Source organism: Archocentrus centrarchus, chromosome 17 (assembly GCF_007364275.1).
Source record: "Archocentrus centrarchus isolate MPI-CPG fArcCen1 chromosome 17, fArcCen1, whole genome shotgun sequence".
In the NCBI taxonomy this organism is placed as follows: domain Eukaryota; kingdom Metazoa; phylum Chordata; class Actinopteri; order Cichliformes; family Cichlidae; genus Archocentrus; species Archocentrus centrarchus.
Genome location: NC_044362.1, coordinates 27,841,079 through 27,866,477, shown reverse-complemented (window position 1 = coordinate 27,866,477; position 25,399 = coordinate 27,841,079). Strand labels below are relative to the sequence as shown.

Genomic DNA, 25,399 nt, shown 5'->3' with positions numbered 1-25,399 from the left:
GCAATGTTTTATTCATCGTTTCTGCTTTAGCAAAAAAAAAAAAAAAAAATTGGACTTCATGTTCCTTAACAAATAATTTCATGTTGTCCTTTTATTACACTGCCCATTCATTGTATCAGAGTTTTTATAAGCTGCACTGAATCTCAAATAAGTTCATTTTAGCAGTTTTATTGTGTCCTGTTTGTTGCACTGTAAGATCTGTAAACCCCAGCCAGATTTTGACAATAAAGTAATTACCATAAACAAATGACACTATTACGGGGGAGATTGTCAGCCTCTGAGGGCTTCTGCGCCGCATTTTACACAGTGTCAGATTTGAGAGGAAATCTAGGAAATCTTGTAGATTGTTAACAAGAATTTACATCAGGGTATTAAAGCTTGTGGCATATTTTCATTAACTGTGATGCTAAACATTTGCCGTCCAGATTTCTTTATGTGAAAGAAATGAAATGAAATATTCTACAGATATTATACTGACAGCTATGTTGATGAATTTTTACATGTTCATGAATTTATTTACGTGGTATTTGGTCCCCTTTTTTGCTTTAATTGACTTAATCTGTTCTCCGTGTTTCTTCTTTTTTGATAACAGTATAATTGTCTCCCATTCTCTGTTCTTCTTCTTTAAATGAAGTTGCCGCTGTTGCTTTGTTCCTTTGCCAAGTACATAAAGGTGAACTCAAACCTTTTTTTTTTGAGAGCGAGAGATAACCAAAACATGACCATATGATATGGCTATATTCGTATTTAAATATGCAAATCAACATTATCATTCAGTTCGAGTTTGTCTGGCTGCCAACGTTTACCTCTTTTAGCTCTGGCTTTGGCCTCCACCCACCCCTGAAGGAAAAACACTGCCTGTTTACTTTTTTGTTGCTGAGTAGCTACGGTGGGTTTCGACAGCCATATTTCTCTAAAAATAAAAAATAAATAAAATAAATTAATAAAAATGAAAATTTGCCTGGCTGAGCCGAACCTGTAAAGTTGTGAGCAGCAAAGCACAACAAAAGTGTAAAGCTGAGACAACCTGCAGCGCTTGCTGATAATTTGCTGTAATTTCATCATCATCATCACGTTGTCACATTGTTAAATTGTCATAAGATATACTGAAATAACAAAGTGTGAAGATCTGCTTGGTGTTTTTGAGCTTTAATTTCTCTAAATTTAGACATATATTTGCATTCATCCATTTGGCAGATGCTTTCATCCAAAGCCTGAGTTACAGGTGCAGCCTCTGAGGATGAGCGCCGCAGCACACACATATAAGAGTTGCTTTCTGATGTTTTCTTTAGCCAAATAAATCTTTTAATGGGAGTTGTTCAGTGTGCGGATGAATGTGTTTTCATATTGGCTGTGTTTTTTTTTGGTACAGCATCCTGTTGAACGACAGGATGTGCGTGGCTTTTTTGGATTGTTCCACCAGGGCCACGGTGATGCAGGTTCACATAAGTGCATTTTTTTTTTTATTATTAGAGCATAAAAAGAAAGAGAAGAGGAGGAGTGGGAATTTAACATATTTGAGTGTGACATTCATTCAGATTAAATAAGCGTTCATGAGGCTCCTCTGTGTTGTTGCGATACACATTTGTTTTCATTTTGACACATTTCCCACTGAGGCGATCAATTAATATGAAACTATGAATGATGAATTAATAACAAAAACAAAAGTTGGTTGCAGCCCTACATGTGTGTTACATTTTACACTGCACAAGATAGCATTTCATTTCAGCAAGTCTGAGCGTCAGCAGGAGATTCATTAGCTCATTAGTGTGAGACTCATTAGCCAGAAGTCTTGTGATGTTTAAATCTCTGGCAATATAAGTACTATACTCTCAGTAATCTTTGCGCTCCTCTGACCTGCATTTCTGCCAATTGGGTGAGAATATAGGCAGGGGGCTGGACAGCTTTGTCAGCTCTCGTTTGCAGGACGGGGCACCTGAAGTTTTGATGAATGTGCTTTTTGCCAAGAAGATTTCCCGTTACTGACATTGCATTGGTTAATTGGGACCAGTGTAGAAGGTCTCATTAGTGTGATGCTCTCCTTTCCTGAATCTTGTAAGGAATCTGTGAGTTTCATGGTCATTTACCTTGAAATATTGCCTATAACTTAAAAAAAAAAAAAGTTCAATTATTCTTTGTGAAACCTGCAGAGAGCTTGTAAAGGCAGAGACAGAGAGTGCTGCTGCTGCTGCTGCTGCTGCAGCTGAGGTCTGGGTTATTTCAGGATGGTTGTCTTGCAGTGTAATGTGGTTTGGCACTTGTGTGTCTAGTCAGGAGGAGATATATGGCTGAATTTGCCTTGAGTGGCTGGCTGGTTTTTGAATGGAATTGAATGGATGCGCTCTGGTTTCTCTGGTTGCTGATTGCTGTGGTCGAGACTTTTCTCTCCTATTTTTCTTCCTCATTTTCTTCTCTGCATCTGCCTTTGTCTTACATCCCCTGCACTGTCCTCCTGTCTTCACATTCCTTTTTGTTTGTCTTATTTCCTCTTTGCCTTCCTTACCTTTTCTGAATAATTTCATTTCTGGGTTCTTTTCTTTTATTGTCTCACGGTAGCCCTCACCCTTCTTTCCCTTCCTGCTTTAATTCTTCTTTCTCAAGTTTCTTTTTATTTTTTTAAACTTTTTCCTCATCTCCTTAGTGTTATCTTACTCCCTCCCTTGTTTTTCCACCTCCTTTCTCAATTTCCTTTCTTTCAGCCCTTTGTTATTCTTTTCAGACATCTTATTCTTGCCATTGTCTTTCTTTTTGTTGTCTTGTGTTTTTATATATCACTTTCCCCTCCATTCTCTATGTTTATATCTCCTCCTGTCTCATCACTTTTAAGTCCTTTTTTTAGTCTTATCTTCTTCCCTCTTTTCAGGCTGTCTGCTTTCCTGTCCTCCCCTCTTGCTTTCTCTCTGTCTTTTTGCCTTTATCCTTATGCCTCCCCCTTCCTGCTTCCTTCTCTTGCTCTCCCTCTGTTTTTGTGCTTGCTGTTTTAGCATACTCTGCAGGGAGCACTCCTGCGATGCCAATTATATTGACTGAAGAAAAAGAGAAAGAGGAAGGGAAGGCTGAAGAGGGAAAGAAGACTAAGAGGAGGGAGGGTTGGAAGACCTGTGCATGCACAAAAACACACATTCATGCTGATGGAGAGAATGAATAAGGGGATAGAGGCTTGAGAGCACAGGAGGAACAGAGGAGAGGGAGAGGAAGAGAGGAATGATGAAAGAGAGGCAGAGCTTGGAGGAAGAGGACAGAGAGAAATTGGAGGAGAGAGAATCCGTCTGTGAGTGTAATAGTCTCCTGCTGTCGAACCCGAGGGAATTCACTGACTGCAGAGGGGAAGAGAGAGGTAGAGAAGCATATAGAGGAAGACAGAGGAAGAAAGAGAGAGAGCGGGGTGGGTGTGATCACAGCAGAGAGAGAGAGAGAGAGAGAGAGAGAGAGATGGAGAGATACAGAGGCAGAGTAAGCGAGACAGCGAAAGCTAGGACGGAGTGAGGCAGCAGGAAAAGAAAGATGACTTCAGTCCTTTCCTCTCGGAGCTGAGCTTGTAGGGCTCCACTCCAGGCAAATGTGGCTCGTGACATTAAATAAGATTCAGATTCAGGACCGAGTGTATGAATGGAGAGCGCAAGTATATCATAGTAATGTGCTGCTGTACAGTAGCTCTGCCTGGAGAATTAAATGTAGCGTGCAAGCCTGTGGATTGTATGTTAATATGTTTTTTGTGTGAAAAATGTCAGATCATGCAAATTAAAAAAAAAAAAAAGAATATTTTCTTACTAGATATTAGTTTCTAGACACGCAGAATGCTTAACTTGTATTACACAGATTTCGAAATATCCGAGTTTCTGAGACTGTACTCTCACAGGAAATGACCGTGTAGGTTGTGTGTAAAAACAGTTACGACAACCAGCACTGCTCAGCTACAACACTACAACCACTGACTGGGTGAATGAGATTGATCATTTTATAACGGTGTTTTGCTGGGAAATCATATCCTGGCATTCATACAGATGTTACTTTGACATGTGGCAAGCACAAATCCCCCAAATGGCACAAGGCAATCTCCACTAGGAGAATACCCCGCACCACACTGCACAAAACTGCTCAACAACAGTCTACCAACTAAAATTTACTTATATTTTATATGCCATGGCTTGGGAGTTAGCTCTGTGGTAGACTGGCCTGGATGTACCCCACCCTACGACAGTCGGGACAGGCTCTGGCCCTCCTGCAACCCTGAACTGGATAAGAAAATAGATGGATATACAGTTTGTGGTACTTGAAATCCATGGTGGTAAATATGCAACATTTGTTTGTCTGTCTTAGTTTCTGACAGTTGTAGATTGGTTGATCTGGACCTTTTAAATGACATTGATTGGTGCAGTGCACACACATCTGCACAGCCTACCGTACATCCATCATGCCATCTGTGCTTGCATGCACGAAGATGTACCACAGGCTGTTGGGTGTTTTTCCGGGTTTTTAGCTTGACATATACCTTGATAATATAAATTTATAGCACCCATTAGGGACAGGATGATAGATCTAGCCTATATTTACCTTATTATATGTTGTGTCAGATAGTTAGGCTGCTGCCTAAAGTGATGGTTCCTCTCTATCCATAACTGCACAAAGAAACACCTGCAATATATATACTGCTCAGCAAATTAAAGGAAAACACATCAGATCTAAATAGGGTAAAAAAGTCATGTTGGATATCTACACTGATATGGACTGGGTAAGTTACAGTAGGAGTGAAAGGATGCCACAATGTTTGATAGAAATGATGCAGCAGGCAAGTCCATTTAGCTGAAATTTCATTGTAGTACTCTTTAGTTTGTATGGCCCCCACGTTCATGTATGCATATCTGATAACGTCGGGGCATGTTCCTAATGAGACAACGGATGGTGTCGTGGGGGATCTCCTCCCAGATTTGAACGAAGGTGTCACTGAGCTCCTTGTCCAAATCTGGGAGATCCCCTGTGGGATTTTCTGGTTTTTAAGTGGGCTGCAGCACTCTTGACATTGGGAATGGCTGCACTAGAGGACTTTGGACCCTCAGATCACCCTCATGGAGTCTGTTTCTGATTGTTTGGTCAGAGACATTCGAACCAGTTGCCTGCTGGAGGTCATTTTGTAGGAGTCTGGCAGTGCTCATCCTGTTCCTCGTTGCACAAAGGAGCAGATATCAGTCCTGCTGATGGGATGAAGACCTTCCACTGCCCTGTTCAGCTCTCTCTAGAGTAACTGCCTGTCTACTGGAATCGCCTCCATGCTCTTGAATCTGCGCTGGGAGACACACAAAACCTTCTGGCAATGGCACATATACATGTGACATCCTGGAGGAGTTGGACTACCTGTGCAACCTCTGTAGGATCCAGGTATCACCTCACGCTATCAGCGGTGACACTGACCCTAGCCAAATGCAAAACTAGTGAAAAAACACTTAGAAAAGATGAGGAGGGAAAAATGTCAGAGGCCTCCACCTGTTAAACCATTCCTGTTTTGAGTGTTGTCTCATTGTTGCACCTCCAGTGCACCTGTTGTTAATGTCATGAACACCAAAGCAGCTGAAACTGATTATCAACCCCCTCTGCTACTTAACTGACCTGATCAATATCCCAGAAGTTTAACTGACTTGATGTTATGCTCCAAATAAAAAGGGTTCCTTTAATTTTTTTGAGCAGTGTATTTTAAATATAGAACATTGATTGCTTTTGCTATTCTGTTTTAGTTTTATAGATTTATTATTCTGTTCCAGCAACAAATATCCAGCCCTCGATCTACCATGGAATCAGTGTAATGGGTTAATTGATCTTAAGAAGACAGTAAGAGTTTTATTGTCCAGAAAGCACTTTTAGCGATCTCTCTTGGAGCCGTTTTTACCCTGAATAAAATTTACATGGAAATGCTGTGCAGGAATACATTACGGTAAGTAGTATTAAATGGATGTCAGTTACACCGAGACTTTAAAGGAATAAAACAGTTTTTAAAAAAAACATAAAAGATTATGGGTTACATAAGTAGTGCCTTGCCTTGATTCTTTACCCACCTATTTGCTATATTTACTTTAATAACACCATCTTCTAGTGCCCTCTGTGTGGTATGTATTTATAGTGTGTAGGTGTTCGCTGTATGCTGCCGTGCTTGCATTTGTAAAATGATTACGGTCCAGGGGTTGTTGATAAAAATTTCAGAAGGTCTCCAGCTGAGTGATAATTTAATTCCACTGTAATGTAATTCAGTAGAAATTCATCAATCAGAATAAATGAGACTGTATATTATAATTTGAATTTGCACTTTGTGATGTTGGAAAAAAAAAAAAAAAACCCATCACAGAACATTTCAGCCACTTGTGCATCTGTGGATATTTGCATCATATACTGTGAGGTGCTGCCCTCATATTTTGTGTCAAGCGCATAACCAGATGGCCATTTTAGCAGTCTAGGCAGCCATTACAGTTGAGACCACTTGGAGTGACCCTAATTAGTCAATTACCCCTCAAGGGGCACCATAACAATGTGCAGAGGCACCCCGCTACTCACTGCGCCCGCACATAAAACCGCCACTGTCCACGCTCTATTGTTTCACTGTTTGTGTCTGTGGAGCCATTGTTGGAAGCAGCGACCGCTCTCCCCCTCTTTCTCATCTTCTTCATCCCTCGCTTTACTTTTTTAAAAATTGATTTCCATTGTCTTGATTGGGAGTGACAAACCGTGGGGGCCATCTGAAGGGTTGCGTTTGTTAGTTGGGGGTTCGTTGTTACAAGGCATACACACATTCCTACAGACATGATGGGGAAAGAGGAGCGTTGTACATGGTCTCACACACAAACACACACACACACACACACTCACAAAACACATACTGAAGAACACACAGTTCTCAAAGTGGTCCCTCAAGACGAGAAACATGTCAGGATAGCAAGGGAGAAGCTGTTCCTGTGCACCTGCAAACACACACTTCCAGTGAAAAGAAGACAAGTCTTGCATGAAATACACAGACACATACACATTACACAGACTGCAAACTTTGGTCCACATTAACATTTCTGCTTCTCTCGACCCTGCTTTGTCTCGCCGTGCTATTTCAAGGGAGATGCACAATCGTGCCCCCCGCCCCCCCCATCATGAACACGCTTGCAAAAACACTCCTTCGTCCTTTCATGTCATGTTGCTGAGCAGTCAGAGACTAGAGGAAACAAGAGAAGAAAGGAAGAAGGTCTGCCTGAAAGGAAACAGAAAAACATCCAGCCGAACATCCGCTCTCATGTACTTCAGCAACAATTACATGACGAGAAGAGAGAACACGCTTATTTGTGATTTCAAGTGGAAGCAGCCAGACAGGAGAGCTGACATGATACCAAAGAAACTGACTTCAGTAGCATCTGCAAGTATCGTGATTTGTAGTACGACTGAATCAGAACAGGGTTCTAATAATTTTTTAAATTGTGCAGGGGGAGACAACACAAAGTCTTAACACACTGCATGCTAGGCTGTTTTCTAAAGTAATTTCAGTGGATTTTTGATCACATCTGTACTCGAAGGGGGCGGGGGGGGGAAGGGGGGGGTGAAACTATAAAGGCTGCTCTTGTAAGTACTGTGTATTCAAAGGCTGAAACAAAGTGGTTTGTACATTGTAGTGCAACCATGTGCAAAGGTAAAAATGTTTAGGCTATACTTTTTTCTGAATGGCACCAGGGAAACAGGCCATTTCTGATGTCCAATAGTTTTATACGCTGCTCAATGTTCACTTTATGTGAAGTGTACTGACAGCTTAAAGCTTATTCTTTTTCTTCAAAATCTCTCAAATTATTTTCATGCTGTTCATACATGTTTTTTCTTTCTTTTTAAAGAAGCAAACAAATAAAATGACATTAAATTTCAGGGTAGAACTCCTCTGTTGTGGTTGATGTAGTCTAGAATCAGTGTCACAATTACATATAGTTTGTCCATCAAACAGCCAAGTCAACACAAGGTTATTCTTTGGCTGTAAAGTGTTCCACTCATCAGGAACTCTGGGGTCACAATAAAACACCTCACAACGCTTTCATCCGGCACCTATCCCAATAAATATAGGATGATATATTGTTATCAGATTTTTGTATCAGCCCTGAGAATCTCGTGCACTGCAAACAGGAAACAAGATGAAATATCTCAAATCGAGGCAGCATTTGCTTGTCAAGAAGATATTTCTGCAGTTTTTATGTGAAAGTATTTCACTGTTTTTGTTCAGCACTGATAAGTAGCATATTAATTTGTCAAAGGCAGGATTTATAATTTCATCGATTCAGTCCGTTTCATTTCTTACACATAGTACACCTCTACATAATAAGAGCACATAATGACCTAATGGAATTCAATACTGTCATTACTATACTGTACCACCACATGGCAATCACATGTTCCATTGTATGGAACAAAGGTGAAAGTACTGCGTTTATCATCTAATCCAAGAATTGAGTCACTGCCTTTTATACAGTAAATAGGCAATACTTTTGTTTTTTCACTACAAGGCAGTCCAAAGCACTGTTATGCGTCATCTCCATCTGTTGGACTTCCTATAATTAAGCAGTTATTACTGCTTAATGAAGTCCTTTATAATGAAGTGCCCAAATGTAGTTTTGTATCCCGAGTAGCTGTCTCAGGAAGGTTTGTAATATCAATTAAGCATTTGCTCATGCTGTATATTATTTACCTTCATGTCAGAGTAACAGAGCTGTGACACTATGAGTGCAGTGGGCTGCTGGGTTGGTGACAGTTTATCAGATGTATTTTAGGGGTGTTCTTCAGAAACAGAAGTGATACTTTGGTCATTATTAAAAATAACGGCCCGTGAAACTGAAGCTTTCTCAGTTCCATTGAGAATCAGCCATCGCTCATCATATTGATATATTTCTTTAAGGAACCCGTTATCGTTTCAAGTACTAGTATATTAATTTTAATCAGGATTGCTCTTTTTAAACACAATATGCAATTTTATCTGAGCACATTTCTCCAACATTTTTCTTTGTATCTAAACAAATGGACTTTTTTTTTGTTGAACCAGTTTAACGATTTTTTTTTAAAGATTTACTTTATTTGACAAATGAAACTGTCTGTCAGCTGGTCCTGTTGGCAGATAGTTCTTTCAGGTAATTTCCCCCCCATTTTGTTTGGCTTTGTTCAGTGTATTGTTTGCACTTTTTTCAGAGTAACATTATAGCCATAATTTCCAACTAAATTCTCTCTTCTATTAAACCTTCTTAATAGGTCCTTAAATAAGCCTTTATTTACCCTTTCCCTCACTAAGCAAGAATCTTGGAACCATCCATTAGCTCCAAACAGTATTTGTATATTGATATTGCTGCCAAAACCCTGTGAAAAATACAGCTCTGTTTATTTATTCTACAAGCCCATCTTGGACATTGGACAGTTTATGTGTTGTGCTTCACTAGCTGTTGATTTTGCCTAACATCATAACTGCCTAACCCTGGCCCCACTCAGTTTTAAAACTGGCCTTGATTGAAAGCCCTGCATTTTGTTTGCACTCCGGCTTGACATTTCGGTTGTGTTCTGCGTTTTCCAGGCGAAACCTTCTGTCTGTTTGCGTTTGTCAGATGGACCTTGAAAGCAACAGGCACGGAGTGCGAGGCGGAGGTGTGTGTCTGTGTGCGGATGTGTGTACGCCGATGGACGACAAGGGCGACTCCATTTCTTAGGTCAAGTTTCGGGTCACCTCTGTTGCCCTGGTAACCCTGTTCTGGCTGGGTTGCTTGGCAACAATCCTCTTTTGTTCCAAATGATTTAATTTGAAGCATATCTTCCCTCATCACCCTTGGCTCACTGACTCACCCCTCTCCCTCCAGCATGTCCTCCTTCTATCCCTCCATCACTGCTTACTGAGTCTCTTCCTTCATCCTCCTCGCTGAAGCTTTAGGACCGTTCCCCTTTTTTAATCTTGGCCCTTCCACTGACATCGAGAGCCCTATCCTTCTTGTCCCTGTCCTATAAGTCCCTCCTGTTATCGGGAGGTTTTACGAGCGGATAGGTGTGCGCGAGTGTGTGAGAGCGCGAGTGTGTGTCTGCGTGAGTTTGTTGAGTTTGAAGGTGGTGACTTTCCTTGACTTTACTTCCCTGTCCCTTTACTGAGCCATATAGAGTATGTTTTCATGTTTCTTGTGAGCTAATCTGGGATGCTGGGGTGGTTAGCACCATGGCCTCACACGCCTTCATGTTTCGAGTTTGCGTCACGCTCTTCATGTGCCTGCAAGCGCCTTCCACAGTCTAAAGATATGCATGTTAAGTTAAACGCTGATTCTTAATTTGCCTTAGTTTTTGGATAAGTGATTAAGAAAATGGATGGATGGAAACTAATGTGCAGCTGAGACAGCCTCAAGAGCCACAAGAGCCTGGCTGCGGGGACATTTTTAAGGGTCAAGCATTGATGTTGGACACAGAGGGAAGTTCAGGAACTTGACCTGACAGTCAAGACACCGTTGCCAAAAATGTGGGAGCATCACTCTTATCTTCTGTAACATTAAGAGTTATCTGTTATTCAGTTTAAGGCCGTAACCCAAATAAGTTTGTTCACATACTTTGAGGGTAATGCTCTGCCATAATGTTACAAACTGTAATGTTTAACCAGAACTTAAAACAGCAGGGTGTATTCTACTGTTTTACATAAAAAAAACCACAAAAAAAAACGTTTCACTCATAACGAAAACAAAAACTTCACAAGTTTTTAATCAGTTTGTTCAGAATCATTTGAGAGACATCATTAAGTAACATCATCACGGTGTAATTTCCCTGAAAAGTAAATTATATTAAATGAACACTCTGTGTGTGTTTGTGTGTGTGTGTGTGTGTGTGTGTGTCCTTTTCCCACTTATGTAACAGTCCAAGTATCTGATTGCGGCAACTTTTGTTTTCCAGAACAGTACACAGATTTTTTCCAGACTTGTTGTTGCTGTTTTGAAAAATGGGTAGACAACACCCATCTTTCACAGAGAGATGAGCACAGAGAAAGAGAGGGAGAGCAGATTCTGAGCCTCACCATTGCAGGTCCAGTGATCTTAGTCAAAAGGGCAGACTTCTGGTAATTGACTACTCATTTCTTTAAGTGGCCTATTGGCAGGGGCAGTCAGTGCATTTGCCAAAGCATTAAAGATTTAACTCTCTTTATCTTCCTCTGTGTATGCCTGAGTGCAGATGGACAGAAAAAGCTTGGTTGCCTTTTTTGATATTATATGATGATTTTTGGTGGACGGGTTTTCTTTTTAAATAGTACTGGGTACTGGTCTTCTCTTTTTAAAATCAAAAGCATCTCTCTTCCTCTGTCTCCCCATCCCAACTGTATCCAATTCATTTTTAAAGAAGCTTAGCTGACAAAGCTGTACTGCAGCTCTGCATAGATAATTATAAAGGTAATTATGATGTAACAAACAGCAGCTGAATAATGGGTTTCAGCCTGATTAGCAACTCAATAAAGCATATATGCCATTAAACTATAGGTTCAGATTCAAGTCTCACATTTTAGGTGTATGTACGATTGGCATACTGGTTCTGAAGCAATACTAAGTTTCACTTCACTGCATCAAAAAATAGGGTCAAATTGTGCTTTCACAATTTTAAATGAGTATGAAGCTTTTGCATTCCGAGATTGGCATCTTCAACCTCACAATTTGCTGTTGCTGGTTGAGCCAGTCACGAACCTGTGTGGTTCAGAGAGCTGCAGGAAATGAGTAGCTTTTAGTTAAAGCTGGCCACAGATTTTCTGGCACTGCATTATTTCTTACATAGACAATGCCAGAAAATCAGGCAGTAATAATGCAGAAAAACTCAAGAGGCAAGAATAACAGCTGACAATCCTGCCAAATTTTGGGTTGCCCTAATAAAGATAACTTAGGTCTAATGCAACAGTTTTAAAATGTATTCTTTCACAAATAGCAGCAAGTATGATGTTGATGAGGGATGAGAAACATCCAAATAGGTGTTAATTAAAGTGTGGATGGGTTTAGGCAGCTGCAGTGGTTGGTTGAGTACTGGGAAAGAAGACGGGTTTGGTTACTCTAATCTGAAGGCTTTACACCAACCAACACCCTCACCTCCACACGCACTTTCTTTGTCGTTAAAAACATGACAGAATTATATTTTTTAATTAAATCAGAACTTTTAAATGTGATTCTTATTCCTTTGCTCAACCTGATCTCAGCTGAAATTGGTGCAAATGTATGACCTGTTAAAATATCTGTAAACTTGTGAGGGTGTGAGACTTTTTTTGGGGTCTTCAACACTGAAGCAGGTGCTCACTTTGATGACAACCACAAAGCATTCCCCTATCACAGGAATACTATCCTAGAGAAAAACAGAGGTAATTTAATGCTTAAAAGGCCATGCCTTTGGAAGATACCCACTTGATTCGACTGACTCGCTTGATTTCAGACTACTGAAGTTTTATTTTACCCAACTGAACTTGATATATTTTGTAAGGATGAAACAAATTTTGGCCCCTAGTAAAGTCACCTTAGAAGGAGATCAGTCCCCACCAGTATGGAGACGAGTAATGATAGCAAGAAGCGTGAATGTTCTTCTGGCCATGCATCGTATTAAGATATATTTGAAAATATCCCAATCTATCCTTAACAGTTATCAGCATTTATTGCTGCTCTTTCTCCCCACCTCACCACTTATGTCAGCAGCTCCTCATTCTTTTTTCTCTATCCTTTCATCCGTACTGTATGCCAGCCTTCCCACTTTCTTTTTTCTTTGCTCTACTTCCCTCCATCTTGCTCTCATTGTTTTTTTTTTTCCCCACTCTTTTGGAGTTTTTGCCCCCTTTCTAAGTCACCCTGTCATCTCTCCTCATTGCTCTCATCAATCTATATATGCTTATTTCTGCCATGTCCTTCGCTCACCTCTCACTCTCCCTTTCCCTCTTTCATTTGCCTTCCCCCTGTTTTTCCCCTGTGCTTTTCTCTGTCTTTGTCTTGCTCTCTCTCCATCCCTACTCTCTCTGTCTTTCTCTTCCTTCAAATCATTATTCTTTTTCTTTTGTCAGCAGTGAAGCTGCTGCCCTTTTCTGCAAGCTGACCCCCCCACCCCTCATCTCTCTCTCCCTCTCTCTGCCTTGATCACTCTCTGCTCCCTTTTCTTTCTCATAGTGCTGTTCCAGTGGCAGGGTGGGGCGGCCAGCTTGGCGCCTCGCTGCTGCTGCAGACACTGCTAGGTTGTGATGGTGGTGGTAGTCTGTGTGTGTGTGAATGGGGGGGGCTCTAGTTCGTGAAGGATGAGGATGAGGAGGGGATCGCCCCAGCTCTGAGCTAACTATGTTTGACAGGCAACATATGAAGGGTGGGGTGGCAGGGTGGTGGAGGGGTACTTGATGCAAGCTGGTGGGGCCTTTTGGGGGTCTCAGAGATTCCCACCACAAGCCCTCAAGATTGATTAAAAAAAAAAAAAAAAAAAGCGTACTGGCGTAAAAACAAAGGGCTAAGGAGGTTATTTGTTCTAAGGCGGCAGATAGGGGGTCCTTAAATCCCAAAGTCCAGTCTCACCCAGCACTCCCCCTTTCCTTCCCCGCCCACCTGCATCCCTCAGAGATTTTAAGTAATTTGTTCAGGGTTCCAAATGATGATGTGACAACAGAATGAGAAATGCAGCAATCGCTTCTCTACTAAAGGGTGCGAAGCTGTGAAAGTCAGACTGAAAACAGAGGCCTTTGCTACACACACACACGCTGCATTTCACAAGTCAGAGAAGAACAGTAAAAAGGAGGAGGATGGGGGGGGTGCTTCTTTAAGAAAAAAAAAGCTGTTATGCATTGCAGATGTTTTTTTTCTTAATTCACTGGGTGATTTTAAAATTTGACTTTAATTTGCATCTTGTGTGGCATAACAGGCGGATGGTGAGCAGTGGTGATGGTAGCGGTGGGGAGGTAAAAGATGCTGGGAGGGCTGCAAAAGGGGGGGGGTGGGTTGGGGAGGGGTGGACTTGTGGATGGGTAGAGGTGGGCAGAAGGGCACACGCACCCACACACAAACATCTTTACAGTCACAGATATGCACACACTTACCCAGGGGGATGGGGGTGGTAGTTGGGACAGCTGGGCATAGATGGATGAGGTGGGGGGAGGCTGCTCTGTATCTGTCAGAGTCGGTGTATGTTTGTGTGCATGTGTACGTCTTCCTGAATGTGTCCTCGGTGCATTTTGGGAAACAGTGTGTGCACGTGTGTTTTTTGCATGTTTGTCTTGTGAGTCCAGTTGTATTAAGCACATTTTTTAAATGTCCTTGTGTCTGATGTGTGTGCTTGAAAGATGTGTAAGTCTTTGTATGTGTGTGTATGCCCCTGTGTACACTTTAGGGGGTGGGTGGTGTGTGGGTGTGTCTGTGTGTGTGTGTGGGGAGGGCTGTTTTTGTGTGTTGGGAGGGGGAGGGTCAGCTTTCTTGTAGTGTGCGCAAGTGGATGCCTCTGTGTGTGTGTAATGGTCTGTATCATACCACGCCGTATCAAACCTCACATTGTTGGCTGAGTTTCCCATCAGATGTGTACAGCATCAGTGGCACCATGACACATGACTGTGTCTGTCGCACACAGCCGTGGACTCGGTGCAGCTGCAATGGAATATGGATACACACATACGCATGCACAGGGTAACGCAAACATGCACACAGCCTCAACCACATGGAGATAAAAGGCATCTCATAAATCACACAAATACACACACGTCTTCCCACGTGTTTGTGCACGAACAGATATATTCCTACCCGCAAAAAACAAATACCACTGTGTGGTTGAGCGCAAACATGCACTAGCATGCAAACATCTTCAATAATAAGCTTCTCGTGGCTCGCACATACGCAGACATGCACATACTGAGACACAGTCAGATAATTACCTCCCTGCAAAGCAACAGATAAACTCTGCTTACAAATATACACCAAACGTGCACAAATATGAGGATAAAAATCTTATCACACAAACACACATGCGCACTTAGCCCCGACCTACATGTGAAGGTACTCGTGCACACACACACACACACACAAACTTGTTTAACAGTAAATAAAGTTTATTAACCTGAGTTAATTAGCAACAACACTGTAAATCCACCCTGGGGGACCAAAAAAACAGGAAAAGAAGGAATTAAGGATGGGGAGAATTAAGAGAGTTGATCAGTAATAGAGGAGGAGGGGAAGGAGGCTCGACAGAAGGGCGAGGAGGTGAGGGGGGACGATAGGAAAGCGGGGAGGACATCAGGGCAGATGGAGAGAGGGAGGGGGGGAGCTAGAGAGAGACAGATGGAGCAAGAAGGAAGAAGAGGGTGAACATGTAGATGTGCAAGGTGGTTTGAATTTTTCACTGTCTGTTCTTTGTAAGGAGAGAAATTGGAGGCAGCTTTTTTTTTTTTCTTATTAAGGCAGTAGTTCAAACTTTCTGGGAAATATACTTCCAGAGATGAAATAAGAGGACTATGTGTGTGTGCCTGCGTGTGTGTGTGTGTTTAGGACTAAGCTGAAGTCGGGACCTTGTTAAACTAGTTTAACTTGTTCTTATTTACACAATATACAGTACCAGTCAAAAGTGTCGACACACTTACCCATTGGGTGAGTGTGGTATAGAGTACAGTTCATTGTCAGTTCAAAACAGTACGGCAAACCTTGGCTCCAGCACCCTGTGAACAATCTTTGTTTGGCTGAATAGGTAGCTTCTGCCTAGACATCTTCACAGATTGATGTTGGATTTTTGAAGTTAACCACAATCTGAAAATTATATCCAAACTCAGTGTGCGTGAATACGTTTTCACAATAAACCGCCCAGAATGTAATTAAACACGATATGAAATGCAGTTGAGTGGAACAGAAGCGAGCTCTTAGTTGGTGTATCGTCTCTCTTTGGATAAACTGAAGAAGTCTGCACTGCAGCTCTATATGTAATGCATACACATGAGATTGATAGTGATCTTCTCATCTAACTCTCTGACAGAAAACAAATAAACCATATGTGAACAAAAAAATTGGAATTATTCCTTCAAGTTTTTCCCTCTTTTTTTTTTTCCATCACTGGAGATCCCTCGAGCTCCTCACACTTCCTTTGTTGTCTCTCTAGCTTCTTCTTTCCCCTCCCTCTCATTTTTTTCACACACACACACAGAGTTTCCCACCTCATTTTATCACCCACCCTCCTCTGCATACCCTTATCCATCCATCTTTCTCTCGCTGTCCTCCCCTCCCTCCCCCCTCCTTCCACTCACTTGATATCCAAGTCAGTCTTCTATCCTTGCATTCTCTCACCTTGTTTCTGGCTAGGGAAAGTGTAAATTGTGTTGCTTTAAATATCCGTGTCTTACGCTGGCTTAAAGCTTGGTGAGGGGAGGCGTGGATGTGAGGAGAGAGAAAAAAAAGCGTAGCAAACCACACTGTTTAACTTAACGTCTGCTAAGGATAGATAGGTCTCTCCTTTTATTTTTGCAGCTTGAGTGTTTAACCTGACTTAACCGTTTAAACTCTGGCTGAACTTAATTTCCCCTCTTTAACTTTGCTGTTAAGGAGATTCAAAGGCAAGAAGAACAGCTGTATCTGTATCCGAGGCTTACTGGAGCCGTGTTCTAGTGGCGAGTGACTCTTTAGCACTTGCGTGAACCAGTTTTTTCCAGCAGATGGGTTGAGCGTGCTGACTGGACTGTATCGTAAAATATGTTAACCACACAAACTTTTTAATAACTCATTTCAAATAATCTAATATCTCTCGCATTCATCTTAATACCCACTGCTTCTAACCGCACCCCTCTGACCATCTAATAATGGCCTTAAGTCGATTTGAAATATTGCTAAAAATTGATAAATTATCCTGTTACAGTTAAATTCTACACACATGGTGCTTCAGTTTAATTAAGCCAAACTTTCTTTGATTAATATTTGACCGACTGTGCTAAAAAAGTCACCATGCTCGTACACTGTCCAATTCAAATAATTTGTATGCATTACTGGAGCTTTAAATTTAAGATGCAGAGTACCAGTTAATCATGATTAAAGCATTTTAGGCCTTATGGTCCATAAGAGTGAGATTAACCTTTATTTATTAGCTTTCATTAATTTACGCAGAATGTTTTTGTAGCAAACAACAATTGGAGTCTGATGTATTGGCCGTCTACTGAGTGCTCCTGGAGTAGCCGGAAATTATGTTTTGCTCCAAGACACTCCAGCAGTGTTAATGAACGAGCTACAAGTGCCGCTCTCGCATTTGCCACGCCAGTTCGAGGATCGAATCTGCAATCTTTCACAGGGCCTTTCACTTCTCTAACCTTTAGCAAACCAGTGCCCCAGATCAATAATTTTAAATGAAAATTAAAGACCAAGATATGACGAATAACCAAAAGACAAACAAACATGTTAAATAATAAGGGTCACTACGTTAATGGAAGTTATCCTCCTTGGCTCTGGATTGTTATTACAGGGGTTCGCTCAGTTTGAATCCTGAAGGCATTTAATTGCAGTACTTTCAGTTTTAGACTCCACAGTTTATATTTCAGATTTGGAGAAACAGCTGGGAGATTAAGTGTAATTTATCGAAACTGCTCTCAATTGCAATGTGAAAAATGTGGCTTGATGGCTTTAAAAACTTCACTCCCTGCAAACACAAATTTGATTAAATGATTAATTGGGTGGTATTGCTTTGACCGAAGGAAAGCTGGGTCTGGCATTTAGTGTACCAGTGATAAAAAAAAAAAGACATTTCTGGGATTTGCTGGTGATAAATATTCAACATTATGTAAAGGATCCTTTAAAATGTGTCCACTTTAAAAGCGTGTCTGCTCATTGAAAAGTCACTAATTGGCTACTGATATTGTTTTACCAGCACAAATGTCACAGTGAGCCTCAAACTCAGGTTGTCCTTGATCAGAAAATGCCAGCGCTCTGTGGCAGCTAGACACAACGTAAGATTGGCTAACTTGTCAGTGTTCATTGCGGTTGGCTTGATGAGTAGTGCACTGGGACAGCCAATTTACCCAAAGTGTTCATGCCAAGTGGAGGAGCTTGTGCGATCAGCCACAAGAATTAGCCCAAGATGCTATTAAAGGAGACACTAATCCGCGGTACACTTGACCACACATTCAGCCCTCAGCCATCATGGTGCTTAGATAAACTAACCACAAGGTCAGAGCTGCAGTAAAACAGGAGAGAGAGCAAGTGAGCGACTTCCTGACATGAAGGGCTCTGGAAGTCTGAGTGGTTTTTTTGACTCCCACTGGCAAAGAGCAGCTATACCTTTATTATCACTCTGAAACCTTACAGCCCAGAGGCAAACCTGTAGGCTCCCCCCCCAATGTTTTCTAAGACGCTAGACCTGCTGTCCAGTTTTAAAATGAAAAAAACAAAACATGCTTATAGTTCCTCCCAGGTGGTCTCCGCTCATGTTCTGCAAATGTGTATCTTTGATGCTACATACATTTAGTTTGCTCGCCTCCTCTTCTGCATCCTTTCTTTGTGTGCCCCTCCTTTCCATGTCTTGATGGGAGTTCCGCTGAAGCGCACTTAAGCAGATGTTCTTCCTGCAGAAAAAAAAAAAAAAAATCAATTCCACCGCCGGTGCAAGGATGTGATAACGCCGCACACCGAATATAAACCTGTCTCCCGCTTGACAATTTGGTTCCAATTAAACTATTTATACATGCCGTATTTTCAGGGGTGAGGGGACCGCTTTGAGGCATGTCTTCTTATGAGATGTTCCCCCACGTTGGCTTGGTCTTGTCTTCAATTATGTCATATTTTTGTTTTGCTTGAGATTAGATTGAGTGAGCATTGGCACGTTTTGAAGAGAGTAGGAGGGTGCAAAGCGTGATTGGGTGCACACAAGGCCGAAAAAGCGCAGCAGCAGTGGCCACGTTAGGCTTTACTTACCGTAACGAGGGACCGCATATTTTAGTATAGATCTCTCGTTCTGATTCATAATTTGTCACCCTCACTGAATGCAAAGGAGAATTAGCCTGCACCATCACCCGTTATCAAGGGAGCGCTGTTAAATACCATAATTTGAGCCAATTTGAATACTGTTACACACCCAGACAGTTCACTCTTCAGTGATTTTTGCGGTGTTCCAGTTTCAGCTACAGCCTTTCGAATCCCTTCATTATGTCAGGTCATTTATATTCTCATTCTCTTTTTCCTCTGACCTGCTCATTTCCATAATGCCTGTCCTGTTTGAGCTTCCTCTGTGCCAGCCGATACATATGCATGACATTAAAAACTGACACAGATATTGACAAAAGAGAGTTAGAGCGCCATTAGAGGTATGAGACAGCACTCTTGTTGTTGCTTTGACCCGTCGAGAGCCACTGTGTGCCATAGTCGCTTCATCTTTGCTGGTCCCTCGGGTTGCATGGTCCCTGGATGCCAGGGCTGCAACTGACTCATTGCTCTTACATTGGCCTCACAGACATACGGCCAGATAGCCATTTGTCTACTTTTTTGTCCCTCTGACAGCATGTCTGTGTGTCTGTGTGTGTGCGTATTGTGTCTGAGCTTTCAGAAAGACAGATAGAGATATATAGATAATCGACAGCAGAGAAAGAGATGGGCGGGGGGAGATAGAGAGAAAGTGAGAGATCGAGGCGGGTAATGCATTTTGTGGGTTTATCTGATTTGTGTGTTGGTGTGTGCTACTATTTTTGTTTGTGTTTTCATATGAGCACTGCATCTCACTGACGTGTCTCTGATGCCTTTCTGTCACTCTGTCTTATGATTTTTTTTTCTTCTGTCTCTGCTGTTACCTAGAAGATGACCCCTTGCAGCCAGTGACCGCCGATGAGACAGTGCCCGCGGGGGGCACAGTGATATTGACCTGTCGGGTGGCAGAGAGTGACAACTCCTCGCTGCAATGGTCCAACACTGCACAGCAGACCCTGTACTTTGGAGAGAAGAGAGGTGAGAGGAAGCCAGAGGGTTGAGAAACTATGAGTACAGTTAAGAACAATTCACAGAATATGTGCAAATTCTGCTAATTTACTTTGCTAAATGTATTTTGGACCGGTGGTTTTCAAACTTTTCGTGCTCAAGTCACACCAAAGGGTGGGTACATTTCAAACGTACACATTTATTTGCACAAAGTGACACAAAATCGGCTCTCTGTCATCAGTTCTTATTTTGGTTGTACTTTTGCCAGCCCATTTGCAGCATCAGGACCCAGCCTGACACCTGCATTTCAGATACTTTCATATAAAAAGCCTTACTGCCTCTGGTTTGTGTTCAGTACTCTTTTCAAAAAGACCAAGATTCTCTCAGAAGGATGTTTAGTTTCTAAGTGCCTCTTTAGCTTGCACCGTGTTAGCTTTAGCCAGCTTCGCCTGACAGATGACTTTCAGACAGGAGGCTGTTAACATCCCCCGTCCAGCTGTCCAAGCCAAAAGACATTCAGGTTTTTTTCCATTAGGCGGCAGATTTTTTTTTTTTTTTGCACTGATGGCTATTTAGGGAATATTTGTGTGTACAAAGTACTGAACAACTTACCAATTTTTCCATAGCTTTTTGTGCAATTGTATACTGTGATGATAAAATATGTTGGTCATCTGGATTTAAACCATCCATCCACCCCTCCCAATTCAAGTCCATAATCCTGGCCACATGCTGTAGGACAAACATGTTTTAGTCAGCCAAGCAAGATCAAAAACATTAAATTTAGATTGTACGTCTTAACGGCTGCAGCCGGCCCACATCTCATTGTACATCCTGTATAATGACAATAAAGGCATTCTATATATCTAGTACAGTTTAAACTGGATCCGGATCCACCCTGGAGTTTTTCCCTGTCAGTCCACTGTTCACCTCAGCTGTCAAAGTGAGACACGTCCACCTTTATTTACTCTGGAAGAGGCTGTAAAACTTTGTGAAAGGAGCCTGATACGGGTCGTTGGGTCAGAGAAGCTCATTTCTGGCCAATGACAGCGGTACTGAGGTGAGTTGTTGAGGATTGTGTGAACTTTTCTCTCAGTAAGCGGTGCTGTTTTTACAGCTGTAGCCTTTGTTAGTGTTAGTGAAACTGAAGGGGATGTATCTTTGTTGACTCTGATGCTTAATGATGCATATGATGTGAGAATGCAATCAAACCGCTTTTCTGAGGGAAAGTATGATTTTTAGGACACTTAGGCCTAGTTAGCTGGCATAATGTTAGCTTATAACCAGCTGTTGGTGTTCAGATGGCTAGCGTCACCTGTCCAGAGACGGGAGAGTCGCATGTCTACTCTGCTGACAATAAGTAATATTTTTCACGTTTTCATGTGTTAGAGCTTGAATTCAGTTTCAAGGGATGAAACCTTGAGATGAGGAGGAAGAGAATGGTATTTTTTTAAGATGCCGGTGGCGTTGCCTCTTTCCTTTGCGTTCGCTCTTCTTTGGTGAAGGGAACCGCTTCTCTGAAGACAGAACACAGGTGTGATTCTTCATATCTTGAAGTATCATAGGTGCAGGCATAAATTTAAATGTCCCCCTGCAGCAGCAAATCTCCACAAGTTCTCTTCTTCTCCACCTTTGGTGTGTTACGTCTGTGGTCTGTAGCCACATCCATTAAACATGATTAGTCGGAAGTGAGATGTCCTTCCCGGCCATTGTATTCAAATATGGTGGGGGATCATGGTGGCTTCCTATGGCTCCTATGTGTTTTTAATAGATTAACTATAAGTTTATGAGAATGCATCAATTTGTTGGAAGACATAATTACACACTCATCCATTTACAGTATATTTTTGAGTATAAAATCCTTCTGTTGAATAACCTCCAAAATTTACTGACTGTACCTTTAATACATTGGCCACATAAAGCCAAATTTGGTCTTATGTGGTGTTGGCCCAGTAAAATGTTTCCACCTTCAAATTTTTCCTTTCTTTAAAGGTTTTTACGTAACTATCCTTCAAAGAGCAGATGATGAAAAACCCGAGATGCCATAAGAAAAAAACAAGTGTACCTTTAACAGTATGTATCAGTTTTCTATGGGTAATATTGTTAGAAAGAAGGTTGTAAAACTGATATTGATTCAGACTTCTGGATCAGATGAAAAAAAAATACTTTAGACAGTACTTCACACAATATGATCCATTTTTAATGACTTGGAGCACAGTGCTTCCTGATGCATGTGTAAAATACATCAAAAAGTTTTAAAAAAAGAAAAGAAAAAAACAACACCTCACTTCTATCAGTTTTAACTGTGGGAGTGACAGGACACTATTTGAGGCCTGTTCTGGCCCCCAGGCCATATATTTGAAACCCTTATTTTAGAAGGTATATACTAGTAATGCCTCTTAGATTATCTCCATTGGCCACATACAGCTCCAGTCCGTTCCTATTCCATGATGTGTTATAGGGAACAGACAGGATTGGTGCGAATTAAGCAGAGGTCTTGGACAAGTGTGATAACAGTTAGAATAACCAGCTAACAGTTGCCCATAAACTAATATTTGTGTAATATTCGTGAACTACAAGTAGTAAATGGTGAAGTGGTGCCAGCTGACACGTTACTCTCCAAACTTGAAGTTTTGAGCTTGAGTATTGTTGTGGTGCCTACTCAGTCTATCCCTCAAGCAAAATAAATGCTTAAAGATGAAGAGACGCATACACAAGTTTTCACACACACACCACGCACACACACACACACACACACACACACACACACACACACACACACACACACACACACACACACACACACACACAGCACGCTAGTAAGTCATTAAACTGTTGAGGGATCAAAAAGCTAGGGAAAAAGGATGGCTACTTTCACTTCAGCTGTGATGTGTTGCTTTCCAAACGGAAACTATGTAAAGGCTACTTTAATGGTGCTTTACAACATAAAACTGATGCCAGAAGTTCAGGTCTGCACTTTTCTCTAATTTACCCATCAGAGATGTTGTTGAGAACAGTACTAAACGGGCTTTAACCTTCCAGCTCCGTAGTACATTGTGATGTCTGATTGTGCTCATATGAGAATAGCAGTTAATTCTCCTGTGAATTCACAGCAAATGAGTGCGGGCGTCATGTGTCCCTAGGCCTCAGCTTGCTTTATTCAGGCAGCTCCCTCACCTAAACAAACACAGAGTTTTCCTGTAGTGAGGATGCCTGCTGTACATTTGAAAAGGATAACTGCAGACAAAGTCACAGCCTACTGTGTGCAAAAACAAACAATAACCAAAAACCAGCTATAGTAACACTTGGAAGGCATAAAAATTATGGATGCGCCTTAGACAGATGGCTACATTTGAAATATTTCAGGAACTTGATAAAATGCTTCACTGAAATGACCCCTGAAAGTGAGTTAAACAATAGGATTTCACTCACTCGTGAATATATTGTGGATGCATTTGCATATTCTTTTAGACCACCTGGCCTTTTGGTCTTTTCAAGATGTGTGAAGCAGCCTTGCTAGATGTAGATGTAGATTTGTATATGTAGATCTCCATTTTGATTAAAAAAGAAAGTGTAGCGTATTAGTTCGGTTTGAATGGAATTTTGGGGGGGGTGCGTATGCAATAACGGTGTGTCCTGCTGCAATGCTGTTGAATAAGGTGCCATAATTACTTTGTAAACACAGGGTCAAATGCTTTGTTCAAGAGAAAAAGCTTTAAAGACATTAGGCGACTGAGATAACAAACAACATATTATTGTAATATTGCACGGTGTCAAAAGCGCTCAGTAAGTGCAACAAATGAAAACTGAGGACACAAACAAATTTCTGAGGAGCTGAAGTGCATATATGAAGAAAATTCAAACTGTTACTTTTTAAGAAAAACTGTCACAGATTTTAATAACCCATTTTGTGCCACTTGATGTGCTAACTAGCTGGTGTGCCAGCATGGCTTTTAATGACATCTTGAAAAGAGACTTCCCACTCAATGGTACAGTGGTCAAAAAAAAAAAAAAATCACAACAGACCTTGCATTTAAAAAGGGGGAAAAAAAAGCAGTGCTATTGGTGGGGGAAAAATGACACTGTAAATAAGGACTGACATTAAATGTGGAGTTTTGCTTCTAGTGATTACTCTTGACTGTGTTGGCTCAGACCCATGGTTCAAAACATTTCAGCAGTGAAAAGGAGCACAGCAGCTAGTTTGAGTATAAAGGCAGCAACATTAATAGGCAATGGTTGTAATAAAAAGTTGTTTTGTGTGTGTATTTTTTTTTTTTAAAGAGTTTGACAATATGACAAAAAAATACTGCCAAAGTGATGGTTTAAGACAAATAAGTATAAAGAAAACTTGAAGCCTAATGGGCTAAAATTTTATCTGAAACTTTCTTGTAGTCTGTCCATTTTCTGTGGTCCAGCATCACAGAGCAGACTTGGTGCTTGGGAGTGAAAAAAGGAGAGAGTGGTACAGATGGAAGGAAGGAGTGATAGGATAGTTGGGGAATTACAAACACGGCCGACAAGAGAGATGGAAAGACTCCCATATGCAGTAATACACACCTAACAGTGGAAGTCAAGTAATTGAGAGATGGAGTTGAGAATTGCGAGAGTAGCGATGGCTACAGGCTGAGAAGTTTTCATTGTAGAGGGCCAGACTTTTTTTCCAACAAACAATTTGGAAAACAGAGAGAGGCCAAAGAGAATGGGGAAGAGAGGTGGGGAAGGGCAAATTGAGAGAGCAGCAAGTCTTTACTCCAGATGGAGCTTCAACCACAGTGTGGAGATTGAAGATAGAGAGTCAGGCTCTTCTCTGCAATGATACAACACTTACAGATCGAACCCCTACTTGGGAGGGAATTGAGACGAGTATCGGAGAAGGAGGTGGTGATGGAAAGGGAGAAGCAACCTAGTGTAACAACCTGCTACAGTGGATTAAAAAGCAGAGTTAAGAAACAGATCTGGGTGGATGGTGGGGTCTGGGGTGTGTGAAGGGAGTTCAGAAATCAGCTCTTCAACCATGTCTTCTTTTTTAAAGTGCACCAGATGGGGAAAGACAGAGGGAAACATGAGGCTTTTGTCTTTCTAAAAGAAAATATATAAAATATAGAGGAATGGAGGTATTGATAGAGTAGGATTACAGATAATGATGCAAGGCAGGATGGTGAGTGGGATAGTAAACAGAAAACAACAGTTTTATAAGAAGACAGAAAAGAGAAGGAAGATTAGAGAAAAGTTGGACTTTTAGCAGATTTTACACGGTGATGGGGGGAAAATTGGACAGGAAAAAACAATAAGAGAGCAGACATGCCCACCTTTTTACATGAAGAAATGCACAAGGACATGACCCTGAAGGAGCGATTGGACAATTCAACTAAGAAGACAATTTGCTTTTAATGGGCAGTTGTTGAAATTTATAATTTCATCTACTAAATCTAGAAAATGTGCTTTCTTTTAACTCTATTTTAATTCCCTTAGAATAAATGCTGCCACTGCTTTACCTGCAGTCTGCTAGCTTTGTCTGTCATTAAGTGTTAGGC

General features: G+C 41.4%; 1 long non-coding RNA gene across 1 annotated transcript in view; it reads left to right on the top strand.

Annotated features, from left to right (window-relative positions):
* Positions 1–19,899, top strand: part of LOC115795193 (uncharacterized) — a 37,737-nt gene extending 17,838 nt beyond the window's left edge. Inside the window, exon 3 of the long non-coding RNA XR_004021244.1 lies at positions 19,749–19,899. This is a non-coding gene — a long non-coding RNA (uncharacterized LOC115795193). The remainder of the gene's footprint in view (positions 1–19,748) is intronic.
* The last annotated feature ends 5,500 nt before the right edge of the window (positions 19,900–25,399 follow it).